The sequence below is a fragment of the Montipora foliosa genome, chromosome 7 (genome assembly GCF_036669935.1).
Source record: "Montipora foliosa isolate CH-2021 chromosome 7, ASM3666993v2, whole genome shotgun sequence".
In the NCBI taxonomy this organism is placed as follows: Eukaryota; Metazoa; Cnidaria; class Anthozoa; order Scleractinia; family Acroporidae; genus Montipora; species Montipora foliosa.
The window spans coordinates 18,391,601-18,409,944 of NC_090875.1; the positions used below are offsets into that span (position 1 = coordinate 18,391,601).

The 18,344-nt window shown below is 39.5% G+C and overlaps 1 long non-coding RNA gene across 1 annotated transcript in view; it reads left to right on the forward strand.

Moving 5' to 3' along the window:
• The first annotated feature begins 3,807 nt into the window (after positions 1–3,807).
• The window catches only part of LOC138011015 (uncharacterized), a 61,353-nt gene continuing 46,816 nt past the window's right edge, over positions 3,808–18,344 (forward strand). Inside the window, exon 1 of the long non-coding RNA XR_011124625.1 lies at positions 3,808–3,889. This is a non-coding gene — a long non-coding RNA (uncharacterized lncRNA). The remainder of the gene's footprint in view (positions 3,890–18,344) is intronic.

The following is an 18,344-nucleotide window of genomic DNA, read 5'->3' on the forward strand; positions in this document are numbered from 1 at the left end:
TGAATAAAAAGCGAACCAAAAAAACTACTTTATTCTTGTAAATGTGGTCGGAATTTTCAAATCTTGCGCGTCGGCTACTCGGAGGTGAATAGTAATTGGCTAATCACCTCCGAGTTAGCCAATCAGCGCACGAGGCGAGTATTATTCACTTTTATTACATGGCTGGTGTTTCTGGCAGGTATAACGCATGCTGAGATTGGCTAAGAGGAGGTAAGCGCCAGAAGTAAAAGCAAGGTGACACCAACCCGGTGTGGCCAACACATCACGCATGCGCACAACCATTTCACCCGGTCAATTAGCAGCCATGGACAGCTGTTTCAGCCTCATCTTCATGGCGTAGCTAACATACAAGGCGGGTACGTTTAGCACCCGTTTAAGTGGCAGCCTCACATGCCAAACATGTGGTAGGCTGGGTTGGGAACGGCAAAACTGTTCTCCCACGGCAAGCGTGTGGGAAGGTGGATCACATTAAGAGATCGGTGTGTCACGTAAATTAAAAACAGCAATAAAAGCAAGGTGACACACGCTAACACCAACCCGGTGTGGCCAACACATCACGCATGCGCACAACCATTTCACCCGGTCAATTAGCAGCCATGGACAGCTGTTTCGGCCTTTTGGGCCTCATCAGCATGGCGTAGCTAACATACCAGGCGGGTGTGTTTAGCACCCCTGGCATGTTATCTACGCCATGCTGATGAGGCCTAAAAGGCCGAAACAGCTGTCCATGGCTGCTAATTGACCGGGTGAAGTTTGTTGTGCGCATGCGTGATGTGTCGACCACACCGGGTTGGTGTTAGCGTGTGACACCTTGCCTTTATTGCTAAGCGCCAGAGCATTATTCTCTCGTAATGCCCACGGGCAGATTATAGATTATGCAAATTTGGGATTTCCTTATTTGTAACATTCTGTTAGCCATAAAATAAACAACTTAATAACCTCGAGCGTTCGGTCGTTACAGCAAAATCTCAAACCTCGGCCTAGCTGTATTGACCTCGCTGTCGCTCGGTCAATTCGGCAAGGCCTCAGTTTGAGATTTTGCTGTAACGACCTCACTCTCGGTTATTAAGTAATTAGTATGGTTTTTTATTATATGGCTTTGTCTCACGAGGACTGGGAACTATAAAATTCACGAATTTGATTGGCTAAAATCGATATTGACCGCGGTCTAGATTTTCCCATCTAGACCGGCATCTAGACCGGTAATGTTTTGCGGTGAAAAGATGCAAACCAAAATGCTAAAATACTGAGTATTTTCTTCTACCAATATTTATTTATGGAAGTGCCAAACAGCATGATGGCAAAAGAAAGGATGACGAGCAAATTTTGACAGAATTAAGTTCAGCTCATCGCCACTCATCGCCGTTCGCAAGCAAAATGTCAGTTAGTACAAACCAGTTACATTAAACGAATTAAATTGTTCCTGTTTGCCATATAATAAACATCTTATTAACCGAGCTAGATCGGTCTGTATGGGAGAATCTTGACCTCGGTCGCTGGTACAGACCTCACTGCGTTCGGTCTGTACTGGCGACCTCGGTCAAGATTCTCCCATACAGACCTCCCGCTCGGTTAATAAGAACTAAATAATAATTGTTAAATATTTGCTTTAATATTGTCAATCAATCAACCAATGATCTTTATTTTAATACACGAAATGATATGATTATATGCCACTTCGGAAAATACCATAATACTCTTTGTTCGTCCCCCCAAATTTTTCATAAGCATTGTTTCCAGTTTCTCTTGGAACTTACAATGGTCCCGAGAGAAAACAAAAGCAATGCTTATGCAAACATTTGGACGGCAAATAAAGAGTATTATGGTATTTCCCAAGTGGCTTTTAGGAGGCTTTGACGTGACGTCAACGCCGCCATGTTGGTGGACGAAAACAAAAGATCTCTCATTAGCTTCTTTTGTTTGTCCACCAGAAGTCGTACATTTCTCTATTGCTATTGGTGTCTGTAGAGGTTGGTTGGAAACGTCCTCTACGTTCTTCCTACGAGTCGTTTGAATTAGCCTAAAATACAATTACAGGCCCACCTTCAACCGACAGGCTTTTCGACCGTTTGTTTTTGTTATGGAAATTCGCGTTGCTTATCGGAGTGATCTGATTGGATGAATTTTAGCTTTGGCATGATTTTCATGTATGAAAATTGTTCCATGGCTCGCAATGCGTGTCGGTTGAAGATAAGCCTTTAACTACCTGAGCTAAAAAAAAAAAAAAAAACAAAACAAAACTGAGCACAACAGTCACAAAAAAATTCTTCCCGTAGAATTTGAGTGAAATATTACGAAAGGGATAGCTCCTTTCCCCTCCCCTCTCTGTAACGTGATCACTGCTCTCAGGGATTGCGAACCGAAGACGATATTCTACTTTTCTATCAAGTTACTTTCAAGCAAAACCACATCAAGGGAAGCCTCCATCTTGCATACACCAATTCGGCTAACTCTATGTCGTACCCAATTCAAATCTCTCGGGATTAAGATTCTTTGTGTGTTGAATTTGCATGACAATGAAGCATTCACATTTAAATGATATGGAAATATTGAGAACAAAACGTTTTATTTCCAAAAGATTTGAATCGTGTACAACGTTGAGTTTAATTGGTCTGGGAATCAACCCTTTCCCGAGTAGATTTATTTATAGAACACCTCCCTTGGGAAATTCAACACGCTCAATGTATAGCAGAGCCGAGCGCGTGCGAGGTATTGTTTGTTTTCGCGCACGCAAGGTAAAATATATGGGAGTTTTTTTGCTGTTGGGGCGACTTCCTGTATAACACTCAAAATGGTCTACAATGTCCATAATGGTTTTGCGTGCGCTACTTTGTCAAGTGTGGCCGGTAAAGGGAGGATTCACGGAAAATAAATTGGTCCTTTAACAATTCTCGGGGAAAAAAAGAAGAAACATAATTTACAATTTCACGGTTGCTTTTGTTGTGTCATCCTTGGAAAATCCTCAAGGTGGATAAAGGAAATAAAGGACGCAACTGACGTAGGAAATTGAGGAAATTGCTGACGAAAGTGTGCCAATATACTTCAAGGGGAAATTGGAAGCTCAGCAAACTTCCTCCTTAATGCACGATCTCGCTTTGGAAGAGTTAAAAAAAGAAAAAAAAGAAGAAACGTAATTTACAATTTTACGGTTGCTTTTGTTGTGTCATCCTTGGAAAATCCTCAAGGTGGATAAAAGAAATAAAGGACGCAAGTGACGTAGGAAATTGAGGAAACTGCTGACGAAAGTGTGCCAATATACTTCAAGGGGAAATTGGAAGCTCAGCAAACTTCCTACTTAATGCACGATCTCGCTTTGGAAGAGTTAATATTCGTCTCAATAATCGTTTATTGTACTGAAAGATACCGGAAAACTAGGAAACCGGTTTAGGGTAAGAGGATTTTTATTCATTTATATAAGACGTCACACTTCACTTCATGCTTTTTGTTTTGCATTCACCAACCAGAAGGCTGAACTAATGCAGTTTTCCTTTCGTGAAAAATAGCAAACAAGTTGTGAATAACTTCACCGTCGAACCACCAAAATAACTAAAATACAGGTGCATATGGTGCATACGTGCTTGCGATAAATAAGCACGCTAGATGGATGCAACTTAAAGTAAGCATGAATAGTTATAAGGGAATCTAAATGCGGTATATGTATTTCGTCGATTCTCGACACGGTATTTGCCAATTTTTCTTGCGGTATTGCGGTATTACGGTATTGGGTACCCCCCCCCCCCCCCCCCAAGTTCCCCTCAAAGATCATCACTGCATCGAGTTGTATCTCAGAAAAGTGTTAACGAATGCGAAGTAATAAGTCGAATATCGTCACAGTCTACGAAGAGCTCGTTTCGCAAAATACAGATCTTCGAATTCACATTCTCAACTGGTAAGACCTATAGACCCTATGCAAAAATGGCTGCCTTTAAATTACTTTTTTGTTCACATTCAAAATAACTCAACTAACCTCGTTTTTGAGACAAAAATTCTAAAGAATTTGTTATCCCGAACGAGGTTAGTTGGGCTATTTTGAAAATGAACAAAAAGAATAATTTAAAGGCAGCCATTCTTGCATAGGGTCTATGCCATGTTGTCGACCGAAATCATTATGTCTGGCCTATCAAAGTCAAAAGGCCATAACCATATTTTTCTTAGAAAACCTTTATTGCCTAATGAGAGAAAAGTATTACAGCCTAATTGGTTTGCATAGACTCCCCAAGGAGTTAAGGTTTTGTTCTTCTGGAAAATCGGCTCAAGAAATGGCTTAGAATTAAAGATGTGCAAGTTTGCGTAAAGGCGCCCGCAAACGAAACAATGTTTCCCCGTTTGCAATCCCAGGAAACCTTTGTTACGGAAGCAAAAATGTTTCTGAATTTGTTCAGAAACATTTTGCTTTCTCGGCAAATGTTTCCTAGTTTGCGCGCTGAAACATTTTGGGAAATGTTTCCGCAACAATGTTTCCTCCTGCATGCAGGCGTCTTAAAGGAAACCAAGGCAAAATTGCCAAAAAAGGTCGATTTTTTAGGCAAAATTACAGAAGCTACAAACTAGGAAATATAAGTGGGTCTGAGGGCCTAATTGGTACGCATCGAAAATTTAGGAACTGTGGAATTTTTTATGCAAAGAACCGCGAGATTTGGCAAAGGGGGCACCAATGGAAATTTTTCACAAACAGCCGACTTTTGAGGCACCGTCCAACTCGCTCTAGAAGCTAAAATCACAAAAACACAAGTTACGTAATGCCCAAATTGTTAATAACGTTATTGCTTGACTGTTTTGAAAAAACCTGAATGCCATATTTTAATGTTTCCGTCCAAATAATAGGCCATGCGCTTGGATGTTGGAACTTGATTGTATCCAGCCCGGCCGTCCTACCAACGCTTTTTTATCGTAAAGTCACAAACGATGACACTGAGGCAGTTGGCTATGCGGTATAGACCTATATTTGAGTACGATTGGATTTCAACATGGTCGGGGATTGGGCCCAACTCCCCAATTACCCCCACCCGACACGACTTTTTTCACCCCAATCTCCCTTTGCTGCAACAATTTAAGATGGCAGACAAACATTTCTGATCGCTCGTTCGCAAAAATACGCCAGCATTGCAGGCTATATAATTTACCAAAATGAAGTTTAAAAGTGGTGGAATTACCAAACCGTGAATCGGCGAGGCAAATATTTCCCTTCCCTTTTTTTTTCAACTTTAGCTTTATCCAAACAACAACCCCATCGCGTCACCGGTTAGCAGCTGAACAGTTACAGTAGCCAACGGACCAATATATTACTTTCCTGAATGATCGTTTACTCGTATATTCCAAAGTGAAAGACGATCAAAAGGAAATGAATTTGTTGCCGGGGATTTGGACCATGCACAAAAACAAGATTTAAGTGGTACATTGATTGAGAATCCGAAATGGTAGCATTCTCAATTTTATTGAACCGTTTGAATTTCACCTGTGGGACTTTCATGGAGATCTATGCAGACTTTCGCTCTTTGTACATTCTACGGAATCTTACTGACGAGTGATCACGTTTCCAGCAAAATGCACTGCTTCGAGCAGGACAAGAACATTCACAAATTCGTTGAAAATATATTTATGTATTTTTTTTAACATTGCAAGTGAAGTTTTCTTCATAACAGGACAGCTGTCAGTGGAACAACATTACAGAATTTCAATTTTAACGAAAAAAAAAAAACTCTACCTTTTTGTAATAAGGAAATGTTAAGTTGCCAGTCAAAGGCGTTGATTTCAATTACTGCAAAACTCAATAGTAGTGAGTATTAATGTAACTGCATGTTAGCTCCAAAGAGGCAAATTATATTGGTGGAAAAAAAATCTAGATCTTTCTCTCTCTGGAATCAAGTAGATTAAAATCTGGAAATACTTTAGTAAAAAAGAAGCTCTCATCCTATGCAACGATGACATAGCCATTTTCTAACAGCCAATATCAAAGTCTCTCCAGGAAACGATTTGCTTTCGGGTGGCGGAATTAATTATCACAAATGTCGTGCCCTCTGGGTCTATTGCGTGTTTTTAAAAGTGTTATTTACAACATTAACGCATTAAAAGCTTTGTTTACTCTTCGAGATCATGTCCGTGACAAAATCAAAGGCTGTTTTCATGCATTATTCAGAATGCTGATTTTTTAGTCGGTAATTTCTTCTCTAACTTAAAGTGTTACTATGATCAAAAAATCATTTCCTTTTTTTCTTCTGATTTTGAGAGCGTGTTCGCTCAACACCTAACTGGCAAAATTTTGAGCTTTGAGTTTTATCCAAAGGCTGTTTATTTTGAGTGTAAGTTTTGGATTTCATGGTCCGCCATTACTCACGTTCAAAACTGGCCGATTAGACCTCAGAGGGTTGGATCTAGAGAAAATGACGTCATTTACTCACTAGCTTAAAATTTCAGCGTGTAAACGCAATTTATTATATATGCAAAACACGGGTTGAAAAGTCTGAAAGCCCGAAACTCCCGTGCTGCATATTAATTAGGCCGCGTACACACGCATTGCATTCTTAAACTAGTGAGCGTTTGACGTCATTTTCTCCTCGACCCAGCTCTCTCAAGATTTTAAAGTTAGTAATGGCGGACCAATAAATAAGAAAATTCCAGCTAAAATAAACAGGTGTCTTTTTAAAATCAGAACTTAAAACTTGGGTGAGTTAGTGAGGCCCCATTAGGGGGGGTCTGAGTATCTCGTATCCCATTAATTTTTGGCCAAAATATCCCGTATCCCGTTAATTCTTATTTGATTCTTTTAAAAAATGATAACTTCGATATCCCAGAATCTTTTTAAAAATATCCCGTATCCCTTTAATTTTCCGCCCAAATATCCCGTATCCCTATAATTTTTTACCCAAATATCCCGTATCCCGATAACCCCTAATAGGGCCTCGTTAGTGTTTAGTGAACATAGTTTTGAAATCCAAAGGAAAAACAAATTTTTTTTTTTGGTCGTAGTACCACTTTAAAAAAGCACTGTGGTTCCGTACGCGCACACATGAAAGGTCGGAACAATTTCAATCATGTATGTACATTTCGCTGGTAAAATTATAAAATAGTAAAAGGTAAAAGCTGTTAAAATGTTTGACTAAACGTTTTCGATCTTGCGATCATCTTCAGAGTGATTAAATTGCATAAACCAACTGTTTTATATTTGTGGTTACGTAATGCCAGTTCCCATGGGGTATAGAATAAGATGGAATGGACTGGACTTGTTTATTTAGGACTGGATTGAAGCGTGCGATGTAAAATGCCTCTTTTATTTTTCTTTGTCCATGAGTGAGCCGAAGTCAAGATGTCCCGTGTGAATTTGTGTTCGGGGTGTTTCTGTAGGTGTTTGGCCGGTTCCGATTGTCTGTTTATATCGGAATGTTCGTTGACACGTACTTCAAGATTGCGTGCCGTTTCACCAATGTAAGCTTGATTACAAGTGCACGTGGGACACAAATTCAAATGGAACATCTTGACTTCAGCTCACTCATGGACAAAGAGAAAAATAAAAGAGGCATTTTACATCGCACGCTTCAATCCAGTCCTAAATAAACAAGTCCAGTCCATTCCATCTTATTCTATATCCCATGGGAAATGGCATTACGTAACCACAAATATAAAGCAGTTGGTTTATGGAATTTAATCACTCTGAAGATGATCGCAAGATTGAAAACGTTTAGTCAAACATTTTAACAGTTTTTACCTTTTACTATTTTATAATTTCAATCATGTTAACGTGGAACTTGCAGCCTTTACACTTAAACTTTTACAGTAAACTTTGCTTTGGCTATTAGACTGTGCAATGATTTTTATTTGCTAATTTCAGCAAACTTGACGACGCATCGATTCAAAGATAAAAATTACAAATGTAATGGGAAAAACCTTGACAAATCAAAGGCTAAGCAAGGCTAACTGTTGATGTGGCTTTTGATGCATATCAGAAAGAAATCTAATGTTGATTGATATTAAGAAGGCGAAAACGGAAGCTTAGTCCTCACCCAGCTACTCAAAGTACTAAGTGACTGATCATGACGTGATTGCAGGGCATATTAGTTATATTGAACAGTTTGTTCTGCCGGAGCAACTTCTAATTAATATAAGTTATCAGTGCTCACGCGGCACAGCGAAGCAAACACCAAACTTACCTAAGTACTGCGGAACCGACTGTCTAAGATTCCTCCCACGCTATGTACAAGGTTGAAATTTGTTGGCCACACGGAGTCATAAATTATTCCCTTCAGAGCAAGCGCCGATGACAGTCTGCTGTTGTTCAGTCAAGGTTTAAATTTCACCGAGTCAACGGATTGTTGTAGGCGTAATTAGTTAAACCCGAGAAGATATCAAGTTTTTGATGACGATCTGTAGCTCAATCCTGAAAGACAAAGAACGCGTTGGCAATGTCCGGTAACTTCTCCAAGATTCTTCAAGGACACCATTTGGACTCTCAAGTCCCACATGCGATGTACGTGGTTGATCTCACAGTTAACGCAGTTTGCTCAATCACAGCAACGGTCTTGAATATCCTCGTCATTGTCGCTCTGCGGAAGATTCCCTTAGTTCAAGTTCATTCTGTTTTTAAGGCCTTTTTGTTCAATTTGGCCTTAGCGGATCTGGCAGTGGGAGCTCTTGTCCAACCTGCCTACATTTCAAGCGTTCTGACGGCCATGTATGGTTTCCCCGACGCCTCCAGAATTCTAGGAACGATGTTTTATCTAGGCAACTGGTTTTTCTCAAACATCTCGGTTTCCTTTCTAACATTAATTGCAATCGATCGTTTCCTCGCCTTGCATCGTCAAAGACAGTACCGCAGGATAGTTACCTACAAGAGAGTTGTCTCAGCGTTGGCATTCCTGTGGATTCTTAAATGCGTCGAGACTTTCGTACTCATTTACGATTACCGACTTTACAACATTGGATCCAGCATCGTTTTAGTAATCTTCGTCACAATTATAACCGCTTGTTACTTAAGAATTTATTTAACTCTGCGACGACACGAGAAGACAGTACGAGGGCCGTCCGACTTCTCCCTTCAAAACGTCCAGGGAACTGATCGCCCCGGGGAAACTTCATCCACCAGGACGCCGAATAGTTTCAGTCTCATGCGGTATAAACGGTCCGTGTATGATATGCTTTGCCTTTATCTGGCATTTTTATTCTGTTACATACCGCCTCTGTGTGTGCTAATAGCGATTCAAGTGCAAGGGGTAGATAGCATTACATACATGGTCCGCTTCGTAGGAGGAACTTTAACTTGGGTCAACGCATCACTAAATCCCTTACTGTACTTTTGGAGAATACGGGTTATAAGACGAACGGTTTGGACGACGGTGAGAGGTCTTTTTTGCACTGAAGTGAACACTACGCCCGCTGAGAATTGAAAAGGAAAACGTGGTCTGTGCAACTCTTGTCACCAACTGGGTGTGTTTTTGACTTTTAACTCGCTTTGTAAATTAACCATCCAGTTGCCTCCAACAAACACGATTCTTTCCGGCTCTTAAATCTCCTTGCTGGGTACTATGATTTCGAGCCACATATCAGCTCCCTCCCTCAGCTTCCTGAGGACATGTGCTGTTTATACAAAAAGGACGCTATCTGGGCGTTTCCAATCATATTGGGTATACCCCGGTGCCGGCTCCTTCCACTTCGCAAAACCGTTCGAGACTGATCAAAGAACCCCTAAAACTAATGGTACCACCACAGTGCAACCTATACTTGATGCATTCCTTGTACTTCAAACCTAAATCCTGGTAGCGCTCAATCTTCCAAACATCACTGAGTCGTCGCGACGTTTTGATCATCCGGCACGGCCACATAGATCCACCATTACCCTCTGTTGCTCATTTCTCAGAAAAAGCCTGTTGTGCTGTACCCGATGATCAGTGATAATTATTACTATTATTCTTTAAGAGAAAATCTCTACAATTTGTACCTGACTTGTCAGACAAGTGCATTATGACCCCTAGCTATTGCTCTCAAGTTATTGGCACGGAGTCTGGTCTTAGTTAGAACATATAACACGTTCTAAAACCAACGGGGATATTCTAAAACGTTAATTTTTGGCAAAATATTGATAGTTCCGATTAAAATGTGCCAAGAAAACTGGGAATTTTGGCACAAAGTAGCTATTTAAGGTTTAAAATTGCTAAGCCCGGATTGCCAAGCTTGGATTTGAAAAAACAAAAGGCTCAATGTACGGTTTTTTTGCCAACCTTCCACTCAGTTAAGTGTGGCAAAAATACCACGAAAGTATGCCGGAATTGCCGGTCCTGTGGAGGTGCACTGAAAGATGGAAAATTTTGCTTAAAAATATTTTTTTTTTGCTAAAAGGACTTGGCAAGAAATTAAGAGGTTTCTTTCATTTATTGCCAGAAACATAAATTTATGTCAAGAATGAGAAGAACGGTTCAAAATATTTCCAAATTGAAGAAGGTGGATTGATTTTTTTGTCTAAGAAAGGCAAATGAGTGTTGCACGAGTTACTGAACATTCAAATCTGTTGACGACATCATCGTAACCTCTAAGTTTAAAATCAGTCCAATGCAATGCAAAATGACGACGGGAATTTCCAACGTCAAAGCTGTGGGGTTGATACAAAATGACCACGGAAATTTCCAACGTCTAAACTATAGGGTGATACAAAATGACCACGGAAATTTCCAACGTCAAATTTGCGAGAGGTACGACCATGGAAATCTCCAACATCAAAATTAAAGGTTAATCCAAAATGACCATGGAAATTTCCAACGTCAAACACAAACGACCATGGAAATCTTTAAGATCAAATTTGCACTTAATCAAAAATGACGATGGAAATTTCCAGCGTCAAAATCTCGCGCATGAGCATACCCGAAATCGCCTCGGAAATTTACAGTTTTTTTTTTCGCAAATGTTGAATGCCTAATTACGCACTTCATAAGAGCAGCTATTCCAACTTCTAACTCTATTTCTTGAAAATATCTTTTCTTTTATATTTAATCTTAAACTTCCAACAAAATAGTCGCCTCTTGAAGATCAGTGATCTTGTCTTGTTTACAGTTCAGTTTTGCAAATTATCAAAAGCTGTTAATGTAGGCTTGTGTGTTATTACTGGGTTGCCTATGGGCAAACCCAGTCGAGGTCTTCGTTTAGTTTGTTTGTTTTCTTTTTTTTTTTTTTTTTTCCCGTGTCAGTAAAAGTCTTGCCTGTCACCCCCCTGGTAAGTGGTGTCTTTGTGTATAGAGCCTTCTGCGCGTATTTTCTTAGGATCGAGAGGGTAGTGGAACTGCGTAGATTTCTCTGGTGGACACAGTAGAATCATTAACTTAGCCTGCAATGGCGTCGAAAGTCATGCAACGCGAATGGCGTTTTAGTGGATCCTTAAACAAAATATACCCTTATGGAGCTCAATAATGTAAAGTCAGTTGGATAAACTAGGCATGAATCTCAAAAGCGACGAGTACTGGACTTCGACAACAATCTATTGCCCGTCGAGACGAAATCAAAGTGAGCAGTATTTACCTGAAGTATATGGTAATTTGACACAATTGAGTTTCTTGTCTTCAAGCACGCAATGAAATAGGAAGAGGTTTTCGCCTCTAAGAGCAAATATGTTGTTTGTTTCAATATAATTTTCGCTGGAAAAGGATTCTGTGTTATTTTCTGCCTTTGTGAATTATAATATCATGTTGTGTATTGAATTTTCGATCTTAAGGTTCAAATGTGATATGGGAGAAGTTTTTTAGTAATGCTCTGTAAGCAGGAAGGGTTCACAGGCCTGTTGGAAGCGTGCTTGAGTTTCAACAAAATGAGCCCCAAAATCAGTGAAAACTTGTGACGCAGATGAATAATAAAGTAGCTGCTATTTCCAAAATGATGGAATTACCTGGTGATAAATAACGTCGTACGCGTCTTGGAGAGTAAATTTTGACTTTGCATAAATAAGAGTTGGGCGATTGTGATCTTTGTTTTGACTTCGCTCATTTCATTGTCAAACTTTATAACACTTGACAGAAAAAGAAACTTACAAAAACCCGGTATCTTGCCATCATTTGATACAGATGCTTCACTGTTTGGCGAGTAAACATTCCGCGGTAACTTAATTACGGCGCCCGCTGAATTCCGGCCATGTCACTTTCGATTTTGCAATTTACTTGAACGTAGCAAAAATCTCCCAAAATGTTTGTCGCTGATCGTAACTTGTTATATTCTATATTCACGGTTCAAAATTAATGTTGTTTTCATGTCGTAAATATTTTATTCTCGATCGACCGTCCGGGAAACTTCCTTCTGCTCTTTCTGAAAACTGTGTATCAATAGTTATTTGCTTTTTCATCAATATTTGTTTTGCATATAGCAAGCTAACAGAATCTGTACCTTGCTGAGTTCGCATTTGTTAGCGTTAATAGTATTTTCGGTCAGATCATTCTGTTTTTTATGAGGAGTTTATTGTTTTGGTCTCCCATCCTAACACTAACCCCGCGAAACAGGGCTTGACTTCAGTGAATCTGTCAGATGCTCAGAGGGCACACTTGTGGTGCAAAGAAGTTGTGAGGGAACTTGAAAATTATCAACATGTCAGCCCAGAAGCCAATGTTTCTCGCTTCTCTTTTATTTGTTATTCTTCAGAGACTGGAATGCTGTATTTCAATACCACACAATTCAGTGCCTTCTGATTTTCTGTAGCACGTACCACAGGCAACCCAGTGTATGCTTCACGGAAGCATCTCGTTGACAACTGAAACTCAGTCTTCGTTCAATGTTAGGCTAAATTAAAAGATGAAGGGAATATATGCGCCTTTATCTCTGAACTCACCTCCGAGTCAGGTATATCATCCACCTGATCCGCAAAGAATTTTTTTCAATAGCAGTCTGCGCCCGACGATCTTTAAACAATCGGTGGAATCATGGCCTCTGCTAAATCGGCATCGACTGACCTTGTCTCGCGCTGTGTCTTCTTTATCACACCATCATATCGTCTAAAAGCCATGTGCTATTGTAGTTACTTCTCACGGGGCTCGAATAACTTGCTCCCTTTTTGTCATCGGCCAACATTGTATATGACTTTGATTGAAACATTTTGAACCATAAAATTTTTGGATATTTTTCTTTAAGCTAGCCTCTTTAAATCAATCTTTTCGTTTGTCCACTTAAAGGGCAATCTAAGTCAATCATGGCAACTTACTTGCCATGCCATCTTCCGTCTCTGATTCCAATCTCCAAGGGGAAAAAATATACCTTTATGAGATCAAGAATGGAACGTCAATTGGAATAACGAAACAGGCGGGGAAAATAAATATCTGGAATCTTAAAAGCGACGAGGGATGGTCTTCGAGAACAATTGCGGTCGGATATGAGAAAGTGTGTGTTGTTTCTAATCTTATTTTATAAACTGTGCTGGTATGTAGAACACTGACAGTAAGTGGGAAATTGAGTATAGGTGTAAAAGGAATCGAATGTCTTGAATGTATCAGTCAGTCAAGCTGTACAGTTTTCAGGTAAAAAAATAATTGAAAATGTGACATTGAAGAATTATTGGAAAGAAAGGTTGTTGTCTATTTTGTGCTTTGGAAAAGGTTCTTAAGGAAAGAGTTCAATCTTGAACTGAAAAATATATTTATTTGCATAGCGTATGGTTTGTGAGACGGATTGTTTCTTGTTTGCACGCACGGAATTGGAATAGAAAGGGTTTTTTTTTGTCTCCAATAGAAAATATTTAGTTAGTTTCAATAAATTTCATGCTGGAAAAGGTTTTTGTGAGATGTTTCAACTGTTGTTTAACTAATTTGCATAAGTGAGTTGAAATTTAATACGCATTAAATAAAGATGACAGGAATTTGTAGGCATGATCGTTCTGGCAAATGATTACAGCTGGCGATCGTTTTTAATTAAGGTCAGAAAAATATTTCAGTATAGTCACTCTTGTGTAAAATGAAGTTATTGTTAACTTGAGAAAACAACAATAGGGTCGTTTATACGAGAGAAAATAAGCCGCGGCTTACACTGGACGCGGCGTACATAATACGTGAAAGGAACTATTTATACGAGTATAAACTCCCAGGCCAGGATAAGCCGGGGCTTGAGAAAGCTGTGAACGTAGATTTTGCATCATTTATATGGGCTGTTCGCGTTTTATTTTCTCTCGTATAAACGGCCCTTATATTTCTTTAACTTTTTTAAAGAGAGAGATTTCGAGCAAATTTTATTTCAAGCTATTCAGTTGAAATATTATTTCTCGCCATTGGCTTCGTTTGCGTGATCATTTACTGGTGTTGACATTTAGGAGGTAGTTGTTTGGTTCTAAACGAGTAGGAATAAAACGACCAGGAATGAGCGAATTTTAGTGGGTGTGCGATAGCAACACGAGACAGGAGTCGAGAGATTCTAACGATAGACAGATACTAACTAACCCCTCCTGAAATAGACGAAGGGAAGCAGGAGTTGGTGGTTTGTGTGAATTTATAGCACTAACTGGATAGAAGTCGTCATGTTTTGATTGGGCAGCTTCAGAGACGTCCTTCTGAGGAAACAAGTTGTTAAAATAGCTAATTGTGATTGGAGAATTTCGATCCTAAGTATAATAAGTATAATAATGCCTTTTATTGACAGGCAAAACCATATGATTGAGCGTGATCATACCAAATATCACTTTGTTTGTGCGATCAAGTTGTGGCGAAGTGTGTAGCCCATGAAAGTATGTCGTTTGTGAGCATATTGCAATTTGTTGTATTAAGCTTCTTCCTCGGAACGCTCAAACAACTCACTTATGCACACGCTGTTTGCGGTAGACCCACACTAAAAGATGCTGTTGAGCGATTGTTTTGGTCGGGGTTGTTCCGCAAACTGAAAGAAAGTTTATATGTTGAGAACAAATGTGTACTAAATGAACAAATACGTGAAAATCATGATATGAACTGCACTGCAACCAAATGCCAAAGGAGAGAAGCACAGAACTGTGAAAGTTTCCTGAAGAAGAAAGTTCCTGATCTTAAAGTTAGTGCAAGCGGTATCGAGTCGCAGAGATGTACGCCTAGCCGGATGCATTTAGTTAAATTTCTGAAAAAGGTGAATTTTCTGTCTATTTGTATTATCATGGCTTTTTGTTTTCTGCTGTTACTGAATCCCTTTGTATTTGGAGCTGTAACGCTATTTCATGTGCAATTACTTGTATCGTTTGCAATTATCCTCACTAGTGCTGTTGTTAGCATTTTTACTGGGTTGCCAAACCCAGTCGGAATCTCGGTTTCATTTCGTGGGTTTTTACTGGGTTGCCTATGGGCAAGCCCAGTCGAGGTCTGCGTTTAGTTTGTTTGTTTTCTTTTCCTTTTTTTTTTTTTTGTTTTTGTTTTTGTTTTTTTTCCGTGTCGGTAAAAGTCTTGCCTGTCACTTCCCTGGTAAGTGGTGTCTTTGTGTATAGAGACTTCTGCGCGTATTTTCTTAGGATCGAGAGGGTAGTGGAACTGCGTAGATTTCTCTGGTGGACACAGTAGAATCATCAACTTAGCCTGCAATGGCGTCGAAAGTCATGCAACGCAAATGGCGTTTTATTGGATCCTTAAACAAAATATACCCTTATGGAGCTCAATAATGGAAAGTCAGTTGGATAAACTAGGCATGAATCTCAAAAGCGACGAGTACTGGACTTCGACAACAATCTATCGCCCGTCGAGACGAAATCAAAGGGGGCAGTATTTACCTGAAGTACATGGTAATTTGACACAATTGAGTTTCTTGTCTTCACGCACGCAATGAAATAGGAAGAGGTTTTCACCTCTAAGAGCAAATATGTTGTTTGTTTCAATAAAATTTTCGCTGGAAAAGGATTCTGTGGTATTTTCTGCCTTTGTGAATTATGATATCATGTTGTGTATTGAATTTTCGAGCTTAAGGTTCAAATGTGATATGGGAGAAGTTTTTTAGTATTGCTCTGTAAGCAGGAAGGGTTCACAGGCCTGTTGGAAGCGTGCTTGAGTTTCAACAAAATGAGGCCCAAAATCAGTGAAAACTTGTGACGCAGATGAATAATAAAGTAGCTGCTATTTCCAAAATGATGGAATTACCTGGTGATAAATAACGTCGTACGCGTCTTGGAGAGTAAATTTTGACTTTGCATAAACAAGAGTTGGGCGATTGTGATCTTTGTTTTGACTTCGCTCATTTCATTGTCAAACTTTATAACACTTGACAGAAAAAGAAACTTACAAAAACCCGGTATCTTGCCATCATTTGACACAGATGCTTCAGTGTTTGGCGAGTAAACATGCCGCGGTAACTTAATCACGGCGCTCGCTGAATTCCGGCCATGTCACTTTCGATTTTGCAATTTACTTGAACGTAGCAAAAATCTCCCAAAATGTTTGTCGCTGATCGTAACTTTTTATATTCCATATTCACGGTTCAAAATTAATGTTGTTTTCATGTCGTAAATATTTTATTCTCGATCGACCGTCCGGGAAACTTCCTTCTGCTCTTTCTGAAAACTGTGTATCAATATTTATTTGCTTTTTCATCAATATTTGTTTTGCATAAAGCAAGCTACCAGAATCTGTACCTTGCTGAGTTCGCATTTGTTAGCGTTAATAGTATTTTCGGTCAGATGTTTCTGTTTTTTATGAGGGGTTTATTGCTTTGGTCTCCCATCCCAACACTAACCCCGCGAAACAGGGCTTGACTTCAGTGAAGTTTAGTATTACAAAGTTTTCGGATGCTCATAGGGCACACTTGTGGTGAAAAGAAGTTGTGAGGGAACTTGAAAATTATCAACATGTCAGCCCAGAAGCCAATGTTTCTCGCTTCTCTTTTATTTGTTATTCTTCAGAGACTGGAATGCTGTATTTCAATACCACACAATTCAGTGCCTTCTGATTTTCTGTAGCACGTACCACAGGCAAGCCAGTGTATGCTTCATAGAAGCATCTAGTTTTTCATTTGTTTGCAAGATTACATTTTCACATGTATAAAGCCGTTCAAAGTGTTGTCACCGGAACTGCTTTCTGAACCGGAACTCGAGTACACGTCATCTCCCATGATACCTCTGGGTCATATGCCATGTGCTCGAAGAGTCGGACATGTTTAGTTTTGAAAATGTTTGAATATTCTTTGCATCGAACGAAAAATATGGACTATGTCGTTTTTGATTGACTTCTACCCGGACTCGTCAACATATCGAATCTACAACTACAACAACAACTTGTGAGATCGGAATAAAGGCAGAGAAACCAGTAGAACCTGTGTACGTGAAACTGTTGTCGAATCTCGATATTCACGGAGCCGGGATTGAGAGAATTGCAGGAGTGACTACAAAGCACTGAATTTAAACACACCATGGATCACACCCTCACAAGCTAAGCTTGTAAAATTATAATTGTGTCATATACATTTTCCTTTCATCCTATAGTAAAAACCTGAAGCAGTACTCAATAATAAGGGATGTGATTTCACGGAGGATAAAGTGAAACATGAGGGGATGAAGTCAAACAACCGGCTGAAATTTAATGCATGTAGCAGTATGGGATAAATCTGCCCACCCCGTCTGTGAGACTTTTTACCCACCCATTTATTGTTGGACTGGCGCCATACACTTGGCACACGGAAGAATGGTTGACTTGCCTTGAATGAGCCATTTATACTCAACTCATTTGCATAATAATAACATGCTTTGAAGTGTGGCTGCTGACATAAGCATTACAAAGGAATGCAAATTTATCCCATAATGCTACATGCATCTTCAGAGAATTACAATTACACTTCAAGGTAAGTACCTCTTGTCTAATTTTTAAATTCTCTGTTTCAAGGGTCAAGTAAAATCACTCTATAAGCATGTTCTTAAATCACTAGCTACCGGTATGTTCATATTTTCTCAGCATTATAATAGAACAGAGAGTACATCCAAACAATATGCAAGCAGCTATGGACAAGACAGTTAAGGTGACACCAGATGTTGTTCCAACAACAGCGGTGGCTGTTCAGTTATTTGAAGGAAGTGGGGGGCAATTGACAACCTGGCCAGAATTTGGTATAGACCCATTGTCTTGTGATGGATGCCAAAGTTCAGCAAGAAGGAAACACTTCCATTCACATTTTCCTGATTTTCTCACTGTGTTTCAAAATGTAGTAAATGGAAATCCAACATTGTTCCAAAATGCAATTCAGTTATTCCGAGACCTCACTTATGAGTATTGCTCATAGCTGCAAATTTCAGCCGGTTGTTTGACTTTATCCTCATGTTTCACTTTATCCTCCGTGAAATCACATCCCTTATTATTGAGTACTGCTCACGTTATTCCTATAAGACGAAAGGAAAATGTATATGACACAATTATAATTTTACCAGCTTAGCTTGTGAGAGTGTGATCCATGATGTGTTTAAA